The sequence below is a fragment of the Halichoerus grypus genome, chromosome 5, assembly GCF_964656455.1.
Source record: "Halichoerus grypus chromosome 5, mHalGry1.hap1.1, whole genome shotgun sequence".
In the NCBI taxonomy this organism is placed as follows: domain Eukaryota; kingdom Metazoa; phylum Chordata; class Mammalia; order Carnivora; family Phocidae; genus Halichoerus; species Halichoerus grypus.
In genome coordinates, this window is record NC_135716.1 from 141919922 (window position 1) to 141942255 (window position 22334).

Here is a 22334-nt window from a genome sequence, read left to right on the forward strand (position 1 = left end):
CACACTTTCACTTTCCATGACTTCAGTTACTCACAATCAACTATTATCTGGAAGTAGGTGATCCTCCTCCTGACATATTGTTAGAAGGTCAATAGTAGCCTAATGCTACATCATAGTATCTACATCATTTACTTCACTTTATCTCATCACATAGGCATTTTATTATCCCACATCATCAAAAGAAGACAGGTGAGTATAGTACAGTAAGATATTTTGAGAATGGAGGACCACATTCACATAACTTTTATTACAGTATATTGTTATAATTGTTCTTTTGTATTATTAGTATTGTTAATCTTTTACAGTGCCTAATTTATAAACTCTACCAAAGATATGTATGTATAGGAAAAAACATAGTATATATAGGGTTCAGTACATCTGTGGTTTCAGGCATCTGCTAGGGATCTTGGAACATACCCACCATAGATAAAGGGGAACTACTGTATGTTTAATCAATTGTCACCAAAGTTGCTAAAACAATTCAGTGGAGGAAAAGACTGGCTTTTTACCATATAGTGGCAGAATGATTGAATATTCATATGAAGAGAAAAGTACTTGATCCTTATCTCACACCATAAACCAAAATGACTTGAAATGGATAATAGACCCACACAGAAGGGCTAAAACTATGAACCTTCTAAAAGAAAACATAAAAGCAAATATGATAACCTTGAAGTAGATAGTTTTTCTAGACCCAAAACATGAGTCATAAGGAAAAACATGTAAATTTCACTTCACCAAAATTACAAATTTTTCCTCTCAAAAGACACTGAAGAAAATGAAAAACCAGAGAATGAGAGAAAATATGCATGAAGTGTGTATCAGATAAGTGACTGGTATCCAGAATGTGTGTGAGTGTGTATGTGTACACACAATAACAAGAAGATAAAAAATCTTACTTTCACGTGGCCAAAGATTTGAACATTTGCTTCACAAAGAAGATATACAATTGGCCAATTAATACATGAAAAGATGCTGTATCAGGTTCCTAGGGCACTTCTAAGTACTGTGAACTGGGTGACTGAATAGAACAGAAATTTATTCTCTCACAGGTCGACAGACTTAAGTCTGAAATCAAAGTGTCAGTAAGGCTGCGCTCCTTCTGAAGCTCTAGGGAAGTATCTGTTCCATGCCTCTCTTTCAGCTTTTTTTTTTTTTTTTTTTTCTTTATTCCTGAGGCCTAGAATTGTTTTTTTTTGTTTGTTTTTTTTTATTTAAATTTTTTATTGTTATGTTAATCCCCATACATTACATCATTAGTTTTAGATATAGTGTTCCATGATTCATTGTTTGTGCATAACACCCAGTGCTCCATGCAGAACGTGCCCTCCTCAATACCCATCACCAGGCTAACCCATCCTCCCAACCCCCTCCCCTCTAGAACCCTCAGTTTGTTTTTCAGAGTCCATTGTCTCTCATGGTTCTTCTCCCCCTCCGATTTCCCCCCCTTCATTCTTCCCCTCCTGCTACATTCTTCTTCTTCTTTTTTTCTTTCTTAACCTATATTGCATTATTTGTTTCAGAGGTACAGATCTGAGATTCAACAGTCTTGCACAATTCACAGCGTTTACCAGAACACATACCCTCCCCAGTGTCCATCACCCAGTCACCCCATCCCTCCCACCCCACCCCCCACTCCAGCAACCCTCAGTTTGTTTCCTGAGATTAAGAATTCCTCATATCAGTGAGGTCGTATGATACATGTCTTTCTCTGTTTGACTTATTTCGCTCAGCATAATACCCTCCAGTTCCATCCACGTCGTTGCAAATGGCAAGATCTCATTCCTTTTGATGGCTGCATAATATTCCATTGTATATATATACCACATCTTCTTTATCCATTCATCTGTTGATGGACATCTTGGCTCTTTCCACAGTTTGGCTATTGTGGACATTGCTGCTATAAACATCGGGGTGCACGTAGCCTTTCGGGTCCCTACTTTTGTATCTTTGGGGTAAATACCCAGTAGTGCAATTGCTGGATCGTATGGTAGCTCTATTTTCAACTTTTTGAGGAACCTCCATACTGTTTTCCAGAGTGGCTGCACCAGCTTGCATTCCCACCAACAGTGTAGGAGGGTTCCCCTTTCTCCGCATCCCCGCCAACATCTGTCATTTCCTGACTTGTTAATTTTAGCCATTCTGACTGGTGTGAGGTGGTATCTCATTGAGGTTTTGATTTGGATTTCCCTGATGCCGAGCGATATTGAACACTTTTTCATGTGTCTGTTGGCCATTTGGATGTCTTCTTTGGAGAAATGTCTGTTCATGTCTTCTGCCCATTTCTTGATTGGATTCTTTGTTCTTTTGGTGTTGAGTTTGATGAGTTCTTTATAGATTTTGGATACTAGCCCTTTATCTGATATGTCATTTGCAAATATCTTCTCCCATTCTGTCAGTTGTCTTTTGGTTTTGTTGACTGTTTCCTTTGCTTTGCAAAAGCTTTTTATCTTGATGAAGTCCCAATAGTTCATTTTTGCCCTTGCTTCCCTTGCCTTTGGTGATGTTTCTAGGAAGAAGTTGCTGCGGCTGAGGTCGAAGAGGTGGCTGCCTGTGTTCTCCTTTAGGATTTTGATGGACTCCTGTCTCACATTGAGGTCTTTCAACCATTTGGAGTCTATTTTTGTGTGTGGTGTAAGGAAATGGTCCAGTTTCATTCTTCTGCATGTGGCTGTCCAATTTTCCCAACACCATTTGTTGAAGAGACTGTCTTTTTTCCATTGGACATTCTTTCCTGCTTTGTCAAAGATTAGTTGACCATAGAGTTGAGGGTCCATTTCTGGGCTCTCTATTCTGTTCCATTGATCTATGTGTCTGTTTTTGTGCCAGTACCATACTGTCTTGATGATGACAGCTTTGTAGTAGAGCTGGAAGTCTGGAATTGTGATGCCGCCAGCTTTGCTTTTCTTTTTCAACATTCCTCTGGCTATGCGGGGTCTTTTCTGGTTCCATACAAATTTGAGGATTATTTGTTCCATTTCTTTGAAGAAAGTGGATGGTATTTTGATGGGGATTGCATTGAATGTGTAGATTGCTCTAGGTAGGATTGACATCTTCACAATATTTGTTCTTCCAATCCATGAGCATGGAACGTTTTTCCATTTCTTTGTGTCTTCCTCAATTTCTTTCATGAGTATTTTATAGTTTTCTGAGTACAGATCCTTTGCCTCTTTGGTTAGATTTATTCCTAGGTATCTTATGGTTTTGGGTGCAATTGTAAATGGGATCGACTCCTTAATTTCTCTTTCTTCTGACTTGTTGTTGGTGTATAGGAATGCCACTGATTTCTGTGCATTGATTTTATATCCTGCCACTTGACTGAATTCCTGTATGAGTTCTAGCAGTTTTGGGGTGGAGTCTTTGGGATTTTCCACATAAAGTATCATATCATCTGCAAAGAGTGAGAGTTTGACTTCTTCTTTGCCAATTTGGATGCCTTTGATTTCTTTTTGTTGTCTGATTGCTGTGGCTAGGACTTCCAATACTATGTTGAATAGCAGTGGCGATAGTGGACATCCCTGCCGCGTTCCTGACCTTAGGGGGAAAGCTCTCAGTTTTTCCCCATTGAGAATGATATTCGCTGTAGGTTTTTCATAGATGGCTTTTATGATATTGAGGTATGTACCCTCTATCCCTATACTCTGAAGAGTTTTGATCAAGAAAGGATGCTGTACTTTGTCAAATGCTTTTTCTGCATCTATTGAGAGGATCATATGATTCTTGTTCTTTCTTTTGTTAATGTATTGTATCACGTTGATTGATTTGCGGATGTTGAACCAACCTTGCAGCCCAGGGATAAATCCGACTTGGTCGTGGTGAATAATCCTTTTAATGTACTGTTGGATCCTATTGGCTAGTATTTTGGTGAGAATTTTTGCATCCATGTTCATCAGGGATATTGGTCTGTAATTCTCCTTTTTGATGGGGTCTTTGTCTGGTTTTGGGATCAAGGTAATGGTGGTCTCATAAAATGAGTTTGGTAGTTTTCCTTCCATTTCTATTTTTTGGAACAGTTTCAGAAGGATAGGTATTAATTCTTCTTGAAATGTTTGGTAGAATTCCCCTGGGAAGCCATCTGGCCCTGGGCTTTTGTGTTTTGGGAGATTTTTGATGACTGCTTCTATTTCCTTAGTGGTTATAGGTCTGTTCAGGTTTTCTATTTCTTCCTGGTTCAGTTTTGGTAGTTGATACATCTCTAGGAATGCATCCATTACTTCCAGGTTATCTAATTTGCTGGCATAGAGTTGCTCATAATATGTTCTTATAATTGTTTGTATTTCTTTGGTGTTGGTTGTGATTTCTCCTCTTTCATTCATGATTTTGTTGATTTGGGTCATTTCTCTTTTCTTTTTGATAAGTCTGGCCAGGGGCTTATCAATCTTGTTAATTCTTTCAAAGAACCAGCTCCTAGTTTCGTTGATCTGTTCTACTGTTCTTTTGGTTTCTATTTCATTGATTTCTGCTCTGATCTTTATTATTTCTCTTCTCCTGCTGGGTTTAGGCTTTATTTGCTGTTCTTTCTCCAGCTCCTTTAGGTGTAGGGTTAGGTTGTGTACTTGAGACCTTTCTTGTTTCTTGAGAAAGGCTTGTATTGCTATATACTTTCCTCTTAGGACTGCCTTTGCTGTATCCCAAAGATTTTGAATAGTTGTGTTTTCATTTTCATTGGTTTCCATGAATTTTTTTAATTCTTCTTTAATTTCCTGGTTGACCCATTCATTCTTCAGTAGGATGCTCTTTAGCCTCCATGTATTTGAGTTCTTTCCGACTTTCCTCTTGTGATTGAGTTCTAGTTTCAAAGCATTGTGGTCTGAAAATAGGCAGGGGATGATCCCAATCTTCTGGTACCGGTTGAGACCTGATTTATGACCTAGGATGTGATCTATTCTGGAGAATGTTCCGTGGGCACTAGAGAAGAATGTGTATTCCGTTGCTTTGGGATGGAATGTTCTGAATATGTCTGTGAAGTCCATTTGGTCCAGTGTGTCATTTAAAGTCTTTATTTCCTTGTTGATCTTTTGCTTAGACGATCTGTCCATTTCAGTGAGGGGCGTGTTAAAGTCCCCCACTATTATTGTATTGTTGTCAATGTGTTTCTTTGCTTTTGTTATTAATTGCCTTATATAATTGGCTGCTCCCATGTTAGGGGCATAGATATTTACAATTGTTAGATCTTCTTGTTGGATAGACCCTTTAAGTATGATATAGTGTCCTTCCTCATCTCTTATTACAGTCTTTGGTTTAAAATCTAATTTGTCTGATATAAGGATTGCCACCCCAGCTTTCTTTTGGTGTCCATTAGCATGGTAAATGGTTTTCCACCCCCTCACTTTCAATCTGGGGGTGTCTTTGGGTCTAAAATGAGTCTCTTGCAGACAGCATATCGATGGGTCTTGTTTTTTAATCCAATCTGATAGCCTGTGTCTTTTGATTGGGGCATTTAGCCCATTTACATTCAGGGTAACTATTGAAAGATAGGAATTCAGTGCCATTGTATTGCCTGTACAGTGATTGTTACTGTATATTGTTTGTGTTCCTTTCTGGTCTATGTTGCTTTTAGGCTCTCTCTTTGCTTAGAGGACCCCTTTCAATATTTGTTGTAGGGCTGGTTTCGTGTTTGCAAATTCCTTTAGTTTTTGTTTGTCCTGGAAGCTTTTTATCTCTCCTTCAATTTTCAATGACAGCCTAGCTGGATATAGTATTCTTGGCTGCATATTTTTCTCATTTAGTGCTCTGAATATGTCCTGCCAGTCCTTTCTGGCCTGCCAGGTCTCTGTGGATAAGTCTGTTGCCAATCTAATGTTTCTACCATTGTAGGTTACATATCTCTTCTCCCGAGCTGCTTTCAGGATTTTCTCTTTGTCTCTGAGACTCGTAAGTTTTACTATTAGATGTCGGGGTGTTGACCTATTTTTATTGATTTTGAGAGGGGTTCTCTGGGCTTCCTGGATTTTGATGCCTGTTTCCTTCCCCAAATTAGGGAAGTTCTCTGCTATAATTTGCTCCATTATACCTTCTGCCCCTCTCTCTCTTTCTTCTTCTTCTGGGATCCCAATTATTTTAATGTTGTTTCGTCTTATGGTATCGTTTATCTCTCGAATTCTGCCCTCGTGATCCAGTAGTTGTTTATCTCTCTTTTTCTCAGCTTCTTTATTTTCCATCATTTGGTCTTCTATCTCACTGATTCTTTCTTCTGCCTCATTTATCCTAGCAGTTAGCGCCCCCATATTTGATTGCACCTCATTGATAGCCTTTTTGATTTCTACTTGGTTCGATTTTAGTTCTTTTACTTCTCCAGAAAGGGTTTCTCTAATAACTTCCATGTTTTTTTCAAGCCCAGCTAGTATCTTTAAAGTGATGATTCTGAACTCTAGATCTGACATCGTACTAATGTCCGTATTGAGTAGGTCCCTGGCAGTCGGTACTACCTCTTGTTCTTTTTGTTGAGGTGATTTTTTCCGTCTTGTCATTTTGTGCAGAGGAGAATAGATTAATGAGAGAACAAAATGCTAGCAGGGTAACAACGTCCCCAGAAAATATACTCTAAACAAATCAGAAAAGACCTGAAGCAGTGGGAAAAGAAAGGGAAAGAGAGAAAAAAGAAAAAGAAAGAAAAAAAGAAAAAAGAAAAAGATAAAGATAAAAATAAACAAAAGCAGGACAAAACAAAACAAAACAAAAACAGAATGTGATCAAATATGATCAGGCTGGATTATAGATCAGTGCCACACACTAGATTTTGGGTGTATTTTGGTCTGTTAAAAGAAAGTCCCTCCCAAAATTTTAAAGAAAGAAAAACTTATATATGTACAAAAATAAGGGTTGATATGATGAAGGGATGGAATATGACTGTAAAGATGGAAATTATAAAAAATTTCTAAAAAGGATTTGATAAGTTGTTTGAAAAAAGAAAGAATAGGATTAAAAAAAAAAAGAAAGAAAGAAAGAAAAAAGGGAGAGAATGTGATCAGGCAGGGGAGTAGAAAAAAACCATACACTAGAGATTTAGAGTATATTTTGATCTGTTAGAAGAAACTATCTCAAGATTTTAAAGAGAGAACAACTTATATATATATGCCAAAAATACGGGTAACTACTATGAAGGGATAGAATATGACTTCCAGAAAGTGGTCGCTTTTCTGTTCAGAGAGTTGTTGCTATTCTTTTCTTCGATCTCCTGTTGAGTTTGTAGGTGTTCAGAATGGTCTGATCCCTATCCAGCTGAATTCCTGAGAGGAGACGAAATCCAGGTCTCCTACTCCTCCGCCATCTTGCTCCGCCCCTCTCTTTCAGCTTTAAGTGGTTGTTGGCAATCCTTGGCATTCCTAGGTTTGTAGATACATACTCCGTTCTCTGCCTCTGTCTTCACATGACATTCTTTTCAATGTGTGTGCCAGTATATATCTACATGATCTTCTTCTAAGGATGCCAGCCATTGGATTTAGGGCCCACTAAAATTCATTTTGACTTTTTCTTAATGTGATTGCATCTGCAAAGACCCCACTACCAAATAAGGTCACATTCACGGATACTGGGAGTTAGGTCTTTAACATACCTTTTTTGGAGACACAATCCAACCTACCAGAGATGCTTACCATCATCAGGGAATTAAATATTAAAACCACAATGAGAATGCTTACTGAAATGGTTGATTTTTTTTTTTTTTAATACTAAGTGTTGACAGCAATGTAGAACAAATAGAATTCCCATGTGTTGCTAGTGGGGAGTAAAATGGTACAGCCATTTTGGAAAACAGCCAATTTCTTAAAAAGTTAAACGTGTTATCACCATAGGTCCAGAAATTCCACTCTTAGATATTTACCTAAAAGAAATGAAAACATACATCCAGACACAAACCTGCATGTGAATATTCATAGGGATAGCAGCCTTATGTGCAATAACCAAACCTGGAAACAACCAAAATATCCATTAACAATTGAATGAATAAATAAATTGTAGCAGATCTATGCAAGGGAACAACAGCAATAAAAGGATATAAGGTTTTGGTACATGTAATGATTTGGATGGCCCTCAGAATTAGTACAGCATAAGAAGTCAGAGACCAAACATTACGTAGAGTATGACTAAATTTATATAAATTTCTAGACTATAATGACAACAATCAGATGATGGTTTTCTTGGGTGGGGCGTGGAGTGGGGAAATTTACTGAAAAACATCATAAAGCAACTTTTGGGAATTGATGAAAATGTTCTGTATCTTGATTGTGGTGGTGGCTACATAAGTGTATACATTTGCTGAAACATAATGAGTATACTTAAAATAGGTTCATTTTATTTCATGTAAATTATGCATCAATAAACTGATTTTTTAAATATAGCCATCTGTTATTGGAATGGAGCTCCTCGGGGATAACTGCTCTTCTCTAAGTCACATTTAAGCCGGGTACTTATGAGAACTAAATAGAACAACACCCATTAACATCCTGTGCCCCGCCCTATCATAAATAGTCAATCAGAGCACTTTCCTGTTAGGAAATTTTAGGACCTATGACATAGTGTTAATGTTTATATTTATATTTATTCAGTGGTTGCTAGTTATTCTATTTCACAGATGTGGACAATTATACCATTTTCTGAATTTTGCTGGTCTTGTAGCTTTTATAAATTACAAACTCCTAATATAAACTTGATTGTAGTATAGTAGAGCGGGTAGGCTTTAGTGCTAATCAGCTTGTGGTTTAAATTTTGGCCTTGCCATTTACCAGCTGCACAGCATTCATTCCTTCACTTAAAAATATCTATTAAGCAATTGTGATGTACCAGGTCCCCAGGCATAGGGGACGTACGTGAAGGGGATGTATTCCTAGCCTCATGGAACTTACAGTCCAATCGTTCAACTTATTTTCCTTCTCCAGGTTTCCGTGTTTTGCCATCTGTAAATTGGGTTGTACTGCCATCCTCACAGGGTGGTTTAGATGATTGAGATGACCAAGTAATCAGTATGCAGTAGTCAATAAGGGTTTCCTCCTGCCCTACCTGTGTGTCTTTCCAACTCCTTACTGTGCTCTTGTTCTCTCCTATCTTATCTATCCTATCATGTCCTATCCTCTCCCATAATGAATTTCTTGAATTATTGAAGTATAATTGATATACAAAGTTATATTAGTTTCACATGTACAACATATTCAGCAATTCTATACATTACTCAGTGCTCCCCACGATAAGTGTAGTTGCCATCTGTCATCATACAACATTATTACAATATTATTGATTACATTCCCTATGGTGTACTTTTCATCTCCATAACTTACTTATTTATAACTGGAAATTTGTACCTCTTGATCCCCTTCACCTATTTCACCCTTCCGCCCACCCACCTCCCCTCTGGCAACCTCCAATTTGTTCTCCGTGTTTAAGAATCTGTTTGCTTTTGCTTTTTGTTCTTTTGTGTTTTTAGGTGCCACATGTAAGTGACATCATACAGTATTTATCTTTCTCTGTCTGACTTATGTTCCTTAGTGTGGTACCCTCTAGGTCCATTCTTGTTGTCACAAATGGCAAGATTTCACAGCAGTCAGATAGGCTAATACCAATAAGACAAGAAATAACAAGTGTTGGCGAGGATGTGAAGAAAAAAGAACCCTCATGTGTAGGAATGTAAATTGGTGCAACCACTGTGGAAAACAGTATGGAAAAAAATTAAAAATAGAAATGCCATATGATCCAGGAATTCCATCATGAATCTTATTCATGTCTCTTTCTATGCTATATACCACAAATGCCATTACTTACTTCTTTTCTCAGCTAAAGCCATTTACATTTCTGAATGAATTCTTTCAGCTCTTTTCCTATTTAAACTATTTTATTATTAAACTTATATTGGATAATATTTATTTTTTTTAAGATTTTATTTATTTATTTGACAGAGAGAGACACAGCAAGAGAGGGAACACAAGTAGGGGGAGCGGGAGAGGGAGAAGCAGGCTTCCCGCCAAGCACAGAGCCCGATGTAGGGCTCGATCCCAGGACCCTGGGATCATGACCTGAGCCGAAGGCAGATGCTTAACAACTGAGCCACCCAGGCGCCCCCATGGATAATATTTTAAAAATAACAGTTCCCAGACTGATTTTTGGGTTATCCAAAGTTAAGTGGAGTATGATATTCCTTAATAATAACTCTTTATATTTGTATGGTATTTTATCTTTATAAAGCCTTTTTTGTATCTATTATTTCATTTAATCATCTCAATACTTCTGTGAGGTCAGTGAAGGGATTATCATGTCTACTGTCTAGATTAGTGTACCAAGGCATATCTATGTTAAAAAGGTATTGAGAAGGTGGGTCAGTCGGTTAAGCATCCAACTCTTGATCTCAGCTCAGGTCATGGTCTCAGAGTTGTGAGTTAAAAAAAAAAAGGATTTAGATCAGATATTTAATTTGAACCTGCTAATGCTTTTCATTTGTTTATGTATTTAACAACATTTATTGGCTACTGATTGTATGCTGGATACAATGTGATCCTGCCCTTAAGAAGCTCATTGTCTGTGAGGGCATCCAGCCTGCAAGTGGAGAGCAGTGACAGGATATGGACAAGTATACCAGTTGGGGGTTGTCAATGAGGAGCAAAGAATCAGCCTTTCTGGGACATACAGAAAGGGCATTATGATGTGCCACTTACGCAGAGTATCGAGGCTCATCATGATTTCCCCATGTGAAAGAGGAAGGAAAAGTCCTTCCTAAAATACCCCCAAACAAGAAGACTTAGGACTTGATATTTAATCTCTACTCTCATTTGTGCAAAGTAATTCTTCACATGACCCCCCACTCCCCCACCCAAAAAAAAGAAAGAAAAAAATCACAGAGAAGAGTCACAATCATCCAGGCCCTCACCAAGTGGGCCTGGTTTTCTGGATAAAAGGAGGAAACAAGGCCTTGTTTCCTGCAGCTATTTCTTGCGCCGCCTTCCCTCAGACCCTGGCCTTGCTCAGGCTGGACAGATCCCATCCAGGGAGGCAGGGGGAATGGTGTTTGTATTCATCAGGATGCATTTCTTGAAACTGGCCACCAGTGAACAATCAAATCGCCTTGGAATATTCTTAAGCTTCCTACATGTTTGATTAGTTTTTCCCAGTAGGAAATGAAACAAAAGAAGCAGCTATTAAGAGAGCTTGCTCTCTGCGTGGCCTAAGACTGGCTCCTGGTGTCACAGTGATCTTCAGAGCAGACAGGAAGGTCAGAATCATTCCAGGTGTAGAATGGAAAGACTGGAACTGGATGTACTTAGTCTTTGTGGTGGATGAGAGCAGAGGAGGGCAGGAAAATCTGAGGTCTCTTTTTGACTATTCCAGAGGCTGTTTGATACTCTAGCTTCAATTTTCCTCTCTTATAAAAGAAGACTATTCATATATAAGATTCTTCCATGTTTTCATTCTCTTAGTAGCCCACAGAGCTTGACCCTCTGCTAGATGTCAAGGATATAAGAGTAAGATATAAGTAAGATACAGTTCCCAAAAGAGTTCTTGCAGAAAATGGGGTGAGCAGACATCAAGGCTGTGGGTGGGTGAAGGGCAACATAGGCTCAGATGATGGGGCCAAGTCATCCTAGAAGAGGCAGCAGGGAACTGCGTGGGGATGTGAAAAGGAGAAGCCTGGTTGATAGTGTGACGAAAGAGCAATTCTGGTGGAGAAGAGAAATATCCAAGGAAGATCTTTTACACTTTGTTATGATAAGTGATATAAGCCCTCTCTTTAAGACCCCTATAAAATATTAAGTAAAATTTATACAGCTCATTAATATTTGGTGAAGTGGATAATCTTTGGGAAGAAAGAAGTGCTGATATCTGCTTCATAGTTTATGTGGGACATAAGAAGCTGGACACAGGAAAAAAGTACATAAATATTTAAATATTTAAATACATAAATACATACGTGTATTTATATATGTGTATATATATACACACATATCTATGTAATATATAAATCACATATACATGTATATGCACACTGTGTATACACATGTATATATACACACTGTACATCTATATATGAATATATGAATACATGGTATATATGTAACTCCCCCTAAAAAAGCTTCTTGGAGAACAAAAAAGAATGTTTTCTGGATAACATGTTTTCAGTGAATTAGCATGAACTAACACTTACATACTTACTATGTACCAGGTCCCTTTCTAGGTACCTTAAATGTAACACGTCTTCTTCAGTCCTTACAATAACTTCACCAGGCAGGTACCACCACTATCACCGTTTTGCAGAGAAGGAATCTGAGAAACAGAGAAGTTTCAGAACCCCCAACTGGTATACTCATCCATATCCTGTCACTGCTCTCCACTTGCCCAAGGACACATAGCAAGTAAGAAATAGAGACTGGTTTTTGGATCCAGGCAGCCTGGACCTAAGACCTCAACTCTTCTCTGCCCTATTACCTAAGATATGATTCACTTTTATATTTTTGTAAGGAATCAAATCCTTTAGGGAGCCTGGAGTATGGCTCAAAGAATCAAGGCAGGTTTGATTCTCAAGCAGTCGAGTGTGAGGGACAGAAGCTTCCTCCCTTCATGGTGGCTCTAAGTGTATTGCTCCCTGAATTCAACCGTAGACCCTTGGACAAGATTTGCTAATTTGGTTCTTTCATTCAATAACTATTTACCGAGTAGGCACTATGTGCCAAAAACCATCTGAGGTGGTAGAAAAAGAACAGTAAACCAAATAAGCAAAATCCCAGTTAATTATGGAGTTTACATAAGGACAACAGAAGAGCACCTGGATGGTTTGTACAACCGTGGTAACTGCTATAGAGACAAGGGGTGTCGTGAGAGTACAGAGGAGGGAGGGGAGCTACTATAAAATACAGGTGGTCCAAGGAAGCCTTGTTGACAAGGTGACACTTGAACAGAGACCTGAAGGAAATGCAGGAGCAGGCCTGCAGTATCTAGGAGAAGAGCGCTGTGGGCAGAGGGAATGCCAAGTGTAAACGCCTTAAAGTCCACTTGTACTTGACCTATGTGAGGAAGCGATGGAGACCCGTGCATCTGGAGTAGGCTGAGCTATAAACAGAATGGTAAAATAGCAGGTGAGAAGTTTAATGGAGACTTTGGTTTTCACTCTGGGACAAGTAACCACAGGAGGGCAGAGGCAAGAAGCAATGATTTCTTTTCTGCCTTATGTCTTAAAAAGTTTACTCTCACTGCTGGGTGAAAAATCAATGATAAGGGGGCAAGGGTGGACACAAATTATTGTTGCAAAAATCCAGGCAAGAGATGATGGTGGTAGTGTTGGAGGGTGATGAAAAGTGGTTAGACTGTATTTTGAAGGTAGAGTTAACTACATTTGGAAGTTTTCATCCCATAAACGATATGTATAAATGATAAAACGAGCTGAGATCACTTCCAGAGGAAGTCTTGGTAGAGAAGGAAACATGTTCATGGATGGAAGCCTGGGCAGCTCTGATCTTGAGAGATTGAGGAGACGGGAGGGATCAGCAAATGAGACTAAGAAGGAGTAGCAGGGGAGAAAAGGAACACCAAGAGAGAGGAGCATCCTGGGAATCAGGTAAAGAGTGTGCTTCATGGAGGAGGGTGACCACCTGTGCTGCGTGATGCTGACAGTAAGGACTGAAAACTGAGTGTTGGGTTAGCAACATGGAGGTCACTGATGACCTTGACAAAAGCTGCTTTTGGTCTGGTGGAGGGGGCGAAAGCCTGACTAAAGTGGGTTTAGGAGAAAATTGAGTTACATCTGGATATGCTGTCACATGAGGCTTTCATCTGAGTGGAAATGGAATCTGCTTTCACACTCCTCAGAGGCCTGAGTCTTGTCCTTACAAAACCAAGGCTTAAAAGCCCAGGGCTTTAGAAACCGCAAATAAGAAACTGAAACCTTTGAACTTGGGAATAGTATTAAAGTTGTCATCTAGGGCTTGAAATGTTGGGAGTCACAGATCTTGCTCCAGGAAATAAAATGGACCAATTGTTGGGTTTATTCTGGTTCTCTGCCTAAGACTACAGCTAAAGAATCTCTTTTATATATTTACCCCGGGACTTTGTCCCCACCTCCTCCCTTGACAACAAAATGTAGTGTCCTCCAAAGTCTGGACTCCCTGGGAAAAAATGATTATTACCTCTCTTTAATGAAAATTTCTTCTTCATAGTTCATTTGTCGGTGTAGCATCTCCTAAATGCCTGGTGTTGGGTGGTGTGAGTCTTGAGCCTGGACATGGAGAAGGAAATTCTAATTCCTATTCTGTTACTAATTTGTTGTGCAAAAATAATTATGTCACTATATCCTCGTGTGCCTCAGCATTTCCATTTAGTTTGGCAGGTTAACTTTGAATTCCCTCAAATCTTATATTCCCTGATTCATTCTAAAATTCATTCATGTTTTTTTCTTTTCCAAGTTTCTAATTTATCTCAGCCTTCCCTTCTTCATATTAATCACAGTTCCCCTTTGCAAGAGGAATAGGGATATTTTCCTACCATTCAATCATCTTTATGAATCTTCTATTCATTTGGATACCTATACGTTGTGGAGAATAGCATTCAATCTTGATGTTCCAAAAACTCAAGACTGGGAACAGACTGGCAGCTGAGATCTGGGGTCCTGGCCCCTCTGTTGTTTCCTTTGACTCTTAGTGCTAGTGTCAGTGAAGTCCCAGCTATCTTTGGCTGGCTCTTTGTCCTTGACAAGGTAATTAACCTCTCTGTGCTTTGGCTTTTCAACTGAAAGGGGAATATCACTATCACATGTGTTGAGAGAACATATGTGATAGTCCTTGGGACTTACCTGAGAGTAGCTACTATTACTTACCTATCTACTTACCTGATAGATAACTGCCAATTGTAGCTATCGGTCAATATCCACTCAATTTAGTTTGTTATGCAAAAATAGAGAGGCTCTCTTAACTCAGGACTTCAGGGAAACAACAAAGAAGTTAAATGAAAATCAAACACAGTATCAAGAATGAAAGTGCTCCTTGAACATTAATTCCATATCACTGAAAATAAACCCCTGTACCCAGTTACCTATGATAGCAATGGTGCCATCATTTTATGGCCTCCTATCATCAATGAAAATCATTCCAAATTAACACTGAATACTGGAAATGTGTCCGTGAATGCATAAGAACTGACTTTACTAAGGCAAAAATAGCTCTTGATGTCATTGTCACCAGGTTCAGTGAATATTATGAGAATCAATTTACAATTAAAGCAGCTAAGGTAGTTTTTCCTAATGGAAAATAATATACCCTTCCAGAACTGGCTTAACGAAAGGAGATGGTGATATCTGATCTAATTAAGGCCAGAAAATCTTGCCAAGCTTCTGACCAAAGTGTGTTTAAAGTCAGAAGTCATAGGTGATGGGAATCAGATTGAGATTGAAATCTCTCTGACCAGAGTTGACATTTTCCATGCGATGTGATATTATACAAGATGTAGCCATTGCTTATGGATATAATAACATTCAGGTGGCTCTCCCAGAAACATACACTGTAGCTAATCAATTTCCTCTTAATAAGCTCACAGGACTTCTAAGACATGACATGGTAGCTACTGGACGCACTGAACCACTTGCCTTTCCTCTGTGCCTCCAAGAAGATATTGCTGATAAACTTGGTTTGGACATCTCTGCAACAAAGGTAGTTCATATAAGTGATCCTAAGGTCACCGAATTTCAGGTAGTACTCATTACCCTTCTTCCTGGCCTCCTAAAGACCACAGCCACAAATAGTAAGATGCTCCTTCCTCTGCAACTGAAATCTCTGACACTATAGTAGAAGATTCTAGCAGAGACCTAGATGAAAGAAACTACAGGCATTTCTGTACTGTTTATTACAGTAAGAATCCTTGGTTGGAGATAATCCGTGGGCTCTGGACAGAATTATACAGCTGCTTAAGGTGCCTCCTGGTGAAAAGCAGGGGGCATACGTGATCAAAGCATCTGAAGGCCCTTCTCCTGGATGATGCGTCGAGATCTTTGTCAGGGATCAAAGCATCAGGAAGTTTGGGGTTGGTCCTTCATCCTGATGCCATCATCAAATTTGAACTGACCATGTCCTGCTCTTCCCTGGAAATCAATATCGAGCCCTTTTGGTGAAGATGGGTCTCTGCTCTTGATTCTCTTCATGAGTGTCCCCTTCTCTTCCCTTGCTGTCCTTTAGTTATCCCACAGGGAACATCCATTTGTGCTTCATTGTTTAATAAAGTAGGAAGCAGTAGGAGAAGCACCTGGGTGGCTCAGTTGGTTGAAAGTCTGACTCCTGGTTTCGGCTCAGGTCCTGACCTCATGTGTCATGAGACTGAGCCTCGAGTGGGGCTCTGCACTGAGTGGGGAGTCTGCTTAAAGATTCTCTCCCTCTCCCCCTCCCCCCATTCATGCTCATGTGCTCTCTCTCTCTCAAATAAACAACTATTTTTAAAAATAAGTAAAAAATAAGTAGAAAGCAGTAGGGGAAAAAAAAGAGTGAAAGCCCTCCTAAAATTATCTACAAGTCTGCATACTGTACAGTGGATCTTGAAATGAGCTGCCATGTCTCCTCACTTTGGCCTTATGATCAGGAGAACCATTTCTATTTCGGGGGATCTATGTCTCTCCAGATTCTGCTAGCTGCCTCCTGCTGCCTCATACCATTCCTTGTCACTGTGTGCTCTGACACCAGTTGCTTCCTTTGGGCTCTTAGTGCAAGAGTCAGTGGAGCCCAGCCTTTGCAGAGGCAAACATACATTATATGTTTAAAAAAAAAAAAAAAAAAGATAGTAGGAAGGGGAAAATGAAGGGGGGGAATCAGAGGGGGAGACGAACCATGAGAGACTATGGACTCTGAGAAACAGACTGAGGGTTCTAGAGTGGAGGGGGGTGGGGGATGGGTTAGCCTGGTGATGGGTATTAAGGAGGGCACGTACTGCATGGAGCACTGGGTGTTATGCACAAACAAGGAATCATGGAACACTACATCAAAAACTGGTGATGTAATGTATGGTGATTAACATAACATAGTAAAATAAAATTAACAAAAAATAAAACCTACTTTTAGAACTGGAATTACCATTACATGGCTAAAGAGGCTTGACTCCCTACGCTGAGGTATCTGCCAACTTCCTGGCTGCATTCAGAGTGCTTCTTCTGACACCCTCCATTCTGTATTCTCTGTCACACACTTCTAAAGGGAAGAGGCATTTTAAATTCCTTTGGGGAAAAGAATTCAATCATTCAGCCCTATTTAGGGTTCTCCTCATTGAATCAAAACATGGATTATGTGATACAGCCTGGAGAGCATCAGACACTGTTTCCTTTTGCTCCTTTGACAACGGGGGAGAGAGTAGTGGAGTGGGGCATGGTCCCCACTTACACCCTTCCTATCATCCCCTCCACCACAGGGTGAGCCCTTTGAGGAAGGGATAGTGCCTGGCACTGCTGTGTATCAGACGCCTAGCTCACGGCTGGTCCACACTAGGGGCATAGTCAAGAGCTGTTGGGATGAGTTGCTGCATTGAACCCACCCCCCTTGCCTTGGGGTATAGTAGCAGATGTCACAGCATAGTGGAGTCAAAGATAAGGGACTTCTCTTCGGGTGGCCCAGGAACAGAGACGGGATGGGGTGGGGGAGTGGTGCCATGAACTCAGCTGTGGGAAATCCCAAAGAAGTCCATAGTTTTCCAAAGATTTGCATGCTGAGTAGGAATTTCCCACTCTGAAATCAGGGCTTCCCAAATCCTGGTCCCCAGATTGGTGCTGGCCACCAGTGAAATGAAAATGGACAATGTAGTCATTTTTTTAACAAAGCTAAATTTATGTTTTTAATCTGAGCTTATGGCCTTCCTGAAATGTTTTTTCATGTCCTGCTACACTGAGATGAACCTTTTGGAATTATGGTGATGGTAAATAGCAAATGTTTTTCTTAATATTATTATGAGGGGAAAATCTTTGTTACCTTACATTGCTGCCCAGTTTGTTTTGTTTTGGTTTGAAGTTTTTCTACCCCACACATTCTCTCTAAGGAGCACTATTAGACCTGTGGTTTCTAATGAGACATGGACCATTCTGAAATTCCGAACTAAAGTTTTAGACCCTTTCTCCACAGAAACCTGTATGTGTTGCACATACACACAAAATGTTTGCAGGTAATTTTGGAAGGTTCACAGCCCTCTTTAAGACCAGCTGTGTGCTTCTGAAGGATCCAGAAAATGCAGGTTAGGAATTCCTGGACCAGAGGGAGTGATAGTCCACTATTGAGAGAAAATGACCTTTCCCCATTCATCTGCTTTGTAATGAAATATTCAATGTAAATAAAAAGTTTTCCATCACTACCTTTAAAAGTCCAGGATACTAAGCATTGAGATCAGGGATTTAACAGATATTTTGCAAAAGCAAATGGCACTCTGTCTAAGGCAGCTGATACCCAGCATTTGAACCAACACTCTGTGGTCTCGGTGGGTGCGGGAACCTCTCTTCCCTTTGGCGTTTTTTGCTGAGCATATGTTGCAACCCATCACCACCGACAGGGCTCTGTACATCTCCCGGGCTGTCTGGGGGAGTCTTTTTGAAGGCATTTCAGCCATCTGTTAGGGTTTCCTGCTCTCAAGGGTGCTTTGATGCCATGAGGAGATGTGACATGACATTTGGAATCTGGGCCCATGTGTCACAATGCCAAGGGCAGGGACGGCCGCAGGGTGACTGACTCTGGCCCATTGTGCAGGAATGAGCATGTCAATCAAATACATCTGGCTGGGTAGTCATATTGGCAGCTGGGCCACTCAGATGTAGAGGGGAGGGGGAAATGAAGGGTCGTAGAAGCCGTCAGAAGAGAAGGCTGCTTGTCTTCCTCTGAGAAAGCGTTGGGGTGGAAGTAGAGACCACAGCTGGAACAATGAAGTTGGCAGTGATCACAGGATCTTGGAACCTTAAGGATGGTCAAATCCAGAATTTCCCAAACTTTAGTTATTCAAGCCCATGGCCATGATTTTTTGCTCTCTGCCTGTCACCAATAATTTACTTTGTATTTTCTTTAAATTGGCTCACATGTATTTTTAAAGAAGCTTTTTATAACTAAATGAAATCTGGCCTCACTTGCTATAAATATACTGTAGTCAAAAATAAATAAAATGAAAACAAAGCACTCTTTGGAAATTCTCGCTCGGTGCTGTGGTCTGCCAGCTCATTGTTAAAAGGAGAAGTCAGCAAAGGTTTTGGGCTTGTCATGGGCACTAACTCAGACTTTCTCCTTGATGTAGCTGGCAATATTGAAAGCAAATTCAAAAGTGAATCATCATCACTTTCTGTGCTCTGTATTAGTTAATACCACATCCAAGAATTAACTAAATTTCATGTGCCATCTAAATTCATTTTGTGTGCTACTGGAGGGCTGGATTTCACTCTGTAGGACGCATGGATCTGATCCAAGCTGTTTACAGAGGTGAGGACACCCGGAGAATGGAAAGGACTTGCCCAAGGTAACCATGGTTCTAGATCTGTCCTGGTACCTATACCATTTAGGTAATGTTGCAGCTTCTGCTGCAGGTGGATTTGACGTGCCTGCGCCTTGGCTTTGGATTTTGCCTTGTGACGTGCGTTGGCCAATGAGATGTAAGCAGGTATGATGCCAGCAGAGGCTTCAAACTGGATTGTAGAGCGGGGCTTGCTTTCGTGTACTTTACCACGAAGAGGGCATGCCATTGTTAGCTAGCCTGTCGGTCTAAGGAGGATGAGAGACACATCACGCGGGCCCAGATTCTATCTGTGCAGAGATTCAATATTGGACTCCCAGTTGGTGGTTCCCCTTTTTGGTGCAGTATGTGGGATGTGTATGTGTGTGTGTGTGTGTGTGCACACTTGTGCATGTGTATGTGGGTGCATGTTTGTGCATGTGTGTGTATATATATATATATGTATATGTATATATGAAACAGACAAGCAGAGACAGAAGGAGGTGGGGGAGAAGAGAGAGGGAAAGGAAAGGTGGGTAGGGAAGGTCAGTGTCCATCTCTCATTCATCTTCTATCTTCCCAAAGCCTAACACAGGCTCTCAAATTGTTGCTGATTATTAAATGCTTTACCTTTTACTCAGCAACTTTCCAAATTCAAGGAGTATTTACCAAGAACTCAGTTATATCCATGGGACTGTGCTAAATATACCTGGGGATACACAAGAAGTCATTTCTGTGCTGGAGGGCATTACTGTATCCTTTGATGGCACGGCCACACCTGCATAATATGACTAAGCACCCATTCAAAGCTGTATGGTTCCTGTGCAGAAGTGACCAGCACAGTGTTCCTCAAATATGGCAGCGTCCTCTTCTGCCAGACCTTGACCATGTTGCCCCATCAGCCCACAGTGCTGCAGCACCCCGTGGAGAATGTAGGTTCTCCACAAATCTCTGAGTTTCTGGTCTTCTTCCTTCTTCTCTTCTTTTCCGTACAGGCATTTCTATTCCTTTTTGTTATTGTTCTTTCTGCCATTGCTCCAGAGTATTCACACATACCTGCATACCTTTCAGTGAGTTTCTCTTCTGTGCACTTGTTCTTCACATTCCCCCCTCTACGACCGAGTCCTGGGAAGCTGCCTGAAGTTCACAGGCTAAGTCCACTTAGCTCCATCTCCTTCCCCACCGCCGTGGTCAGTGCCCTTGTAAATGCCTCGCCTGCCTGGTTTCTTAGCATCACCTTTATCCAGTCTACTCCCCAAAGAGTAGTTGGAATAACTTTGTAAAATGCTAATCTGATCATCTAATTCCCTTGCTAAAAAGCACCTCAGTGGCATCCCATCACAATTAGAGAAAAAACAAAACAAAACACCTACAGACTCATTACTTTTCCCTACAGTACTCTGCATGATGTGGATGCTGTGTAGGTCCATTTTGCCAGTGAAATCAAGGAGATTCCACACTCCATAAGTGACAACATCTTCTGACTTCCAAGCTATCATTCTTCATGCCCAGTAAGCATAATCACAATCATAGTTACCATTTATTGAGGATACTATAAGATGCACATCATTAAACTCTTTATACATATTAATTTCCTCAATCCTCATAATTCTGTGATATAGGTACTATTTTTATCCCAGTTTTGTAGATAAGGAAATTTAGGCATAGAATGTTCAAGCAATTTTCTTAGGGCCACACAGCTTGAAAAGGACAGAGGGTCAGAACCCAGGCACTGGAGCTCCCTTTACTGCAGCTGGGCCATGCAGAGACCATAGGATTGACAAATACAGAAGGAATATCATCAAATTGCCACCTGCTTTTCCATCCCCATCACTCTTCTGGCTAGCTCTCAGGCTATCCATATCTATCTATAGCTTAGGATGGCATTGGTTCTCCGCCCTCAAGAGATAGCTCAGTATAACAGTAACATCAACAAAAATTAGGAATCAACTGTTGAAAATTGATAATGTCTCTGAAGGGCTGAGATGGTCTTTTTCCAAAGAGGTAATTACAGGAACCTAGTAAGAGTGGAAGGCATTTTGCAGAAAATAGAGTATGAGCAATCCTCACAGAAATGTCAAAAGGATAATGTGTTTTGCAAATGTTTATTGCAAACAGACAAAAGTAGGTTCAATTACTCATCACAGCCTACACATTTCTCTCTTTGTTGGCTGGAAAGCACTCAGGTGTTTTGTTTTGTTTTGTTTTGTTTAATATTTTCCAGGATGGCATGGAGGTATTTTTAGCTTTGAAATTTTGATTGTGAATTTCTGTGGCCTATTAAAAAAAAAAGTGCTAATGCAGCCTTGCAACGTGAAAAAGGATGACAGAAACTGGTGAACATGATTCATGCACTGGACTTCATATATCATCTGTCCTTTGCCCCCTCCTCCCTCCAAGCCCTGCGCTCTCTGAACACTTCATCTGTGATTCTGGGCACTTTGAAACCAGATTCTGTATTCGGCACATGTCCCTCCACGATTAAATAAATATAATCATCATCTTTCTCTGCTGTTGCCTCTGCAGGAAATAGTTTTTAACCCCACCTCCACTGCCAGTACCCCCAGTCAGCCTCCTTGGAGTGAGAATAAACATCATGGGCTTGGGAGAAAACTGGATTTTAAATCTTAATAATGGTGTGACTTTGGGCAAGTTTCTTGTCCTTGTTGAGTCGCGGTCTCTTCTGATATCCAGTTGGAATGATGAAGCAGACATCACAGGGCAGGTGGTAGCGATAGTTAAATGAGATGGATTTTAAATGCCTAGTAATACTTCCTGTGTGCTGGCACTCTACCCTTATTATTCATTTAATTTAACTTTATAAGATAGGAATTATTGGGGCATCTGGGTGGCTCAGTCAAAAGTTAAGCATCTGCCTTTGGCTCAAGTCATGATCTCAGGGTCCTGGGATCTAGCCCCACATCGGGCTCCAGCTC

The 22334-nt window shown here is 40.3% G+C and overlaps 1 protein-coding gene and 1 pseudogene across 7 annotated transcripts in view; both read left to right on the forward strand.

Moving 5' to 3' along the window:
* Window positions 1-22334, forward strand: part of DAB1 (DAB adaptor protein 1) — a 1108242-nt gene that overhangs the window by 419253 nt on the left and 666655 nt on the right. The window lies entirely within an intron of this gene.
* On the forward strand, window positions 14939-16072 carry LOC118519277 (phenylalanine--tRNA ligase beta subunit pseudogene; annotated as a pseudogene).